This window comes from Gadus morhua, chromosome 4 (assembly GCF_902167405.1).
Source record: "Gadus morhua chromosome 4, gadMor3.0, whole genome shotgun sequence".
Classification (NCBI taxonomy): Eukaryota; Metazoa; Chordata; class Actinopteri; order Gadiformes; family Gadidae; genus Gadus; species Gadus morhua.
Genome location: NC_044051.1, coordinates 769,317 through 775,303, shown reverse-complemented (window position 1 = coordinate 775,303; position 5,987 = coordinate 769,317). Strand labels below are relative to the sequence as shown.

General features: G+C 42.9%; 1 long non-coding RNA gene across 2 annotated transcripts; it reads right to left on the bottom strand.

Annotated features, from left to right (window-relative positions):
• Positions 1-337: 337 nt before the first annotated feature.
• LOC115541505 (uncharacterized) lies at positions 338-821 on the bottom strand. Of its 2 annotated transcripts, none has more exons than XR_003976356.1 (3): positions 761-821; positions 569-682; positions 338-394 (listed from the first exon to the last, which is right to left on the bottom strand). It is a non-coding gene; the product is annotated as an uncharacterized LOC115541505 (long non-coding RNA). The 2 variants fall into 2 exon arrangements; XR_003976355.1 differs by having other exon boundaries at positions 569-685; positions 761-814.
• Between the last annotated feature and the right edge of the window lie 5,166 nt (positions 822-5,987).

Sequence of the window (5,987 nt, the reverse complement as noted above, 5' to 3'; positions counted from 1 at the left end):
TTTGTGATGTCCACCACTCCCTCTATGGCGCGCCTCCTCTGCTCCTCCTCCTTACAATCCACCTCCTCCACCTGCTCCCTCTGACTCTCTGAGCATTGTGGGTAATCTGGTAAGAGAACCCTCCAGAGCTTCTTCAGCTCCTTGTCTAGAAAAGCGTGTGCGTTCTCCTCAGCCCTCTGGAAAAGAACAACATCACAGAGAACTTTACTCTGAACTTACTGAGGACATCAGAAGCATCTTTCCTGGATTCACGTCCCGCTGGACAAGAGATTCTTTCTAATGATCATGGAGAGCTGAAGTCAAACGTCTTGGTGGACATTTACACACCTTGATCAGCTCTGTTTGATGCTGCTGTAGAGACTTAGCACTGGTAACCTTTGACCTCTCCTGGTGTCTGTGGGAAACACACACACACACACACACACACACACACACACACACACACACACACACACACACACACACACACACACACACACTATATTTCCTCAGACTTGTAAACATCAATATCAGCAGACGCTGATAACAAACACCGGGTCTGTTTACATTGTCTGTTTGAAACCCCTACCTCTCCTCTCTGGAAGGACATCCATCTTTAAACTCAGGAGGTTTATCCATAGACCAGTCGCTCTTCATGGAGACACAGCTGGGTCCAGGGGAGTCTGCTCTCTGCTGCTGGACTCTTCTAGGAAAAACAAGAACCAGGATTTATGGACGTTTGATAGAAGCTGTGTCTTTATGATCTCTGATAAATCATCACCTCTTCTCATTCTCAATAGACTGATTTCCATCTTTAAACCTAACAGGATGATCCATAGAGTGGTCACTCTTCATGGAGACACATCTGGGTCCAGGGGAGTCTGCTCTCTGCTGCCTCCTTCTGGAAAAAACAAACACCATCCGGAAGTTAGGATTTGTGGATACCTTTTCGTTTCATCATTTATTGCAGGTCTACTCAACTACTTTCTCATGACTCTTCATTTCAATAATCTTTCTCAGGTTATTGAAATGGAAAAACATCGACAGACTGAAAATGAAGTTAATAGCCTATAAGCAGACCCACTGCCGGTCAAAGTGAAGGGTGTTCCCCCCGAGAGAACATCGGCCCTGGAGGGAACGTCTCCCCTGTGCTCCTCGACTACGGTCTGGGAGCCCACAGCAGGAAAGGTAACAACAGGAAACATAATAATAAAAAAAACATTTTCTATATACGCGTGCAGCTGTGAAATCATGTATTGTATGATGTCTTTTTTCAGGATGTCCAATGTCAGGATATGTCGTTTACATACACGGCCCGTCGGGAGAATAGCGGGCTAATAGCGGGCTGTACATCTATGTTTGAAAGCAGCTATAATGGCATTTAAGCACTAACATGTTGACATAAAAGCACACTTAGTACCCTTCATACTGTGAGTGTTGATTCACAATGCGTTTAGCTAACATAGAAAACGATTCAAATTCATACGATTCAAACAGCAGAATAAACGGCCTCAGCCATGAATCAATCCAGCACCAAGTGGTCCTGTGATCGGACGTTGTTATGTTCTGATTAATGATCGGCGGGCCGGATCAAGATGATCCGCGGGCCGCCAGTTGAACAGCCCTGATGTATTGGCTGAATCCTCACCTTTTCTTAGACGGTTGGTAATTTCCATCTTTAAAGTTCTCAGGTAGATCCATAGACCGGTCACTCTTCAAGGAAACACAGCTGGGTCCAGGGGAGTCTGCTCTCTGCTGCTGCTGCTGGACTCTTCTAGAAAAACAAGAACCAGGATTTATGGACGTTTGATAGAAGCTGTATCTTTATGATCTCTGATAAATCCTCACCTCTTCTCAATAGACTGATTTCCATCTTTAAACCTAACTGGATGATCCATAGAGTGGTCACTCTTCATGGAGACACAGCTGGGTCCAGGGGAGTCTTCTCTCTGCTGCCTCCTTCTGAAAAACAAACACCATCTGGAAGTTAGGATTTGTGGATACCTTTTCGTTTTATCATTTATTGCAGGGCTACTCAACTACTTTCTCATGACTCTTCGTTTTAGTAATCTTTCCCAGGTTATTGAAATGGAAATACATCGACAGGCTGAAAATGAAGTTAATTGCCAATAAGCAGACCCACTGCCGGTCAAAGTGAAGGGTGTTCCCCCAGAGAGAACATCGGCCCTGGAGGGAACGTCTCCCCTGTGCTCCTCGACTACGGTCTGAGAGCCCACAGCAGGAAAGGTGGAACATAATAATACAAAAAACATTTTTTATAAACGCGTGCAGCTGTGAACTCATGTATTGTAATTTATTGTATGATGTGTAATTTAGGGGGATCTATAAGACCTATCATTTAGCATTCACCACAAATGACAATGAAAAGCAGTGCCAACATTAAAATATTTTTAAACCCTTCTGCGAACAAAAGGCAACAGGCTGATTATCGTTTTGGGGTGCCACTCAACATGCAAAACGGCCACTCAAATGGTGTGAAATGCTGACCTTCTACGGCTCATTCAAATATAAACGTAATTAACTTTTCCGCCGGCTAAAATACAACCTCAGGGGTAGTCTTTTTTCGGAATGTCCAACGTCAGGATATGTCGTTTACATACACGGCCCGTCTGGAGAATAGCGGGCTAATAGCGGGCTGTACGTCTATGAGTGAAAGCAGCTAGAATGGCATTTAAGCACTAACATGTTGACATAAAAGCACACTTAGTACCCTTCATACTGTGAGTGTTGATTCACAATGCGTTTAGCTAACATAGAAAACGATTCAAATTCATACGATTCAAACAGCAGAATAAACGGCCTCAGCCATGAATCAATCCAGCACCAAGTGGTCCTGTGATCGGACGTTGTTATGTTCTGATTAATGATCGGCGGGCCGGATCAAGATGATCCGCGGGCCGCCAGTTGAACAGCCCTGATGTATTGGCTGAATCCTCACCTTTTCTTAGACGGTTGGTAATTTCCATCTTTAAAGTTCTCAGGTAGATCCATAGACCGGTCACTCTTCAAGGAAACACAGCTGGGTCCAGGGGAGTCTGCTCTCTGCTGCTGCTGCTGGACTCTTCTAGAAAAACAAGAACCAGGATTTATGGACGTTTGATAGAAGCTGTATCTTTATGATCTCTGATAAATCCTCACCTCTTCTCAATAGACTGATTTCCATCTTTAAACCTAACAGGATGATCCATAGAGTGGTCACTCTTCATGGAGACACAGCTGGGTCCAGGGGAGTCTGCTCTCTGCTGCCTCCTTCTGAAAAACAAACACCATCTGGAAGTTAGGATTTGTGGATACCTTTTCGTTTTATCATTTATTGCAGGGCTACTCAACTACTTTCTCATGACTCTTCGTTTTAGTAATCTTTCCCAGGTTATTGAAATGGAAATACATCGACAGGCTTAAAATGAAGTTATTAGCCGTTTTCACACATGTCCTCAGTCTTTTCTCCACATTTGTACATCAGGAGGTTCGACCGTGAGGGTCATTCACACTTATTCACACTTGATGCCCGATATGCAGACATTTTTGTCGCTCAGACATCAGTAGAATCTCCGGATGGTATAGGGGGGTGGGCTTGCAAGGGTTGGGATATGACGTAGGGTCTAAATTATCCAGAGGCGGGACAAGAAGCGCCGCTGCTCTGGGCTTCAACACACACACACACACACACACACACACACACACACACACACACACACACACACACACACACACACACACACACCTTTTAATCACACTGCAGTTTTCACACAGACAAGATCATTCTTCCTACAAGGCTGTTTTTAGGTGAGAGCATTTCACTTGTTTCCAGCTTTTAAATCCTTAATTATCATGATAAATAAAAAAAATATATATGTACTTCTTTAAATAATAGTTAAATATTATACCTTGTTACTGATGTGTTTTTACTCTGAGTACCCTAATGCTTTGAACTAGAACGACAGAATTATAAATCTGTTTGATCAACTCTGACGTACCAAACTTTGTCAAAGTCTAATTTAAGCATGTTATCTTTTCCTTCTCTTATAATAAGAACAGACAATGACCAAATGGAGCTCACTGTTCTACTGTCAGTCTTGACCACAGACCTCAGTCATGCAGACCAAACCCCGTAGAGAACAAAGACAGAACTCTGTTCATACCAGGGGAGCCTTACTCTGCGATACGACTGTTCAACCTGAGGTCTGCTGCTGCTCTGGGCTTCAACACACACACAGCTTTTACTCAGACTAATGATGGAGTCATGATGTATCACTGCTGAGCTCTGAGATGGACAACAGTCACAGACAGAGAGATCCTCTTCTTACCTCTTAGCTTTGCTCTGGCGGCCATGTTCCCCAGACAGAGCGGTCTTAGAGGTAGGATCCCCCTCCTCTCTCTCCTCATCCATAGTAGACTGGAGAAAGTACGTTCCGTCCCATACGCTAAAAAGTTATAAAAGTATAAATATAAGGGAAGAAACTGAGGTTAAAGTGTTCATAAAACAAGTTAATCAGGTGAATGGTTTTCAAAGGGGAGCAAGAAAGGTGCGACAGACCGTTCAGAGGAGGAAGTAACTGAGCTGAACCTCCCCTCTCATGTACACGCGTGTGTACATGTGTGTGTGTGTGTGTGTGTGTGTGTGTGTGTGTGTGTGTGTGTGTGTGTGTGTGTGTGTGTGTGTGTGTGTGTAGTAGTGTACGTGTACGTGTGTGAGAGAGATCTTGATCAATTGATCAGCGCGCTGTCTTCTCTTCTCTCGGACAGCGAGTTAACAGACACACAGTGCTACAGCGTGAACATAGCCCCGCCTCCTGTCACTCACTCGCAGTGCGGTCTCTGGCAGTGATTCGGCACTAGTCTCAATGCTCTGTGTGACGGTGTTAGTTAAAGGTTAGCCAATCTCAAGTGCAGCGCCGCTGCAACCGTTTTAGGTAGAGAAGGTAGATGGAGTAGTGATGGAGGAGGGCGGTTTGGAAGTAGGCTACTTTAGATTAAAGCAAATTACCAAGGAAAGTCAAAAGAATCATTCATTTGCAAGAAGTCATATGCAAATGTAAGAACACGATTTGGGGTTTCATAACTGTGCACATGCACAGCAATAGCGATCTTGTTCACGAAATTGGACCTTCACAAAATATATATTATGTGAAAGCTGAGCCTTCACTAATTCCGACAATCTAAACCATATCATTCTGGGACTAATACTCGCAAATAACAACTTAAAAAGAAACTTCCCCTTTTCTTTTAAAAACCAAAAATGAAATTTTACCATTGTGATATGATAAATTACTTAGAGAAGGTTTCTTAGGAAAAAGGTAAATTGCCTTCATCCAGGTATAACATCGAAGTTAGAAAATCCAGTATCGTGTCAACACTACTATAAAACGCGATTGTGATAATTTAGTTAGACTTACAGGAGACCTGAAAGTTAAAAAATACATATCCTTGCTACTACCTTGGAAATTTAATTAATTAAATTTGCATAAATCCAGATGAAAGCATGCAGGTCTACATATAACTGAGCGATAGCTTTAATAGGTTGCAACGCTGGACTGAAATCACTTCAAGGCACGATGTGACCATTTGGTAAATAAGTAAACAAAGAAGAAGTTTGCTATTTTTTAAACACCTGCACATGTGGAAGCTAACATTCAGCTTCAGTCTGAGCTAGGATGAGTTTTCTGAGTTCCCCAAAATTAGGCCAGGTGCCTGGCAAATATCTATGCATTTATCTATGTGCCTTTTTGACTATATGATTGTATGATAACCAGGTAATATGCTTATCGTTGTATTGTTGACAATGACCTGTATTTCCTATGAGACCCACCATGGTGAATGCCGTTTCAGAATTAGGGGGACGCGTTGTGGTTTTATCTCCCCTATGGAGTTTTTCCACCTCGGTCGGTGGTGATTTTTTCCTACTTTGATATTTTAATATCTTAATATCTTATAGAATGGTCATCTGAGATGACCAAGGAGGGATTGTTACGTATTTTGAGCACATA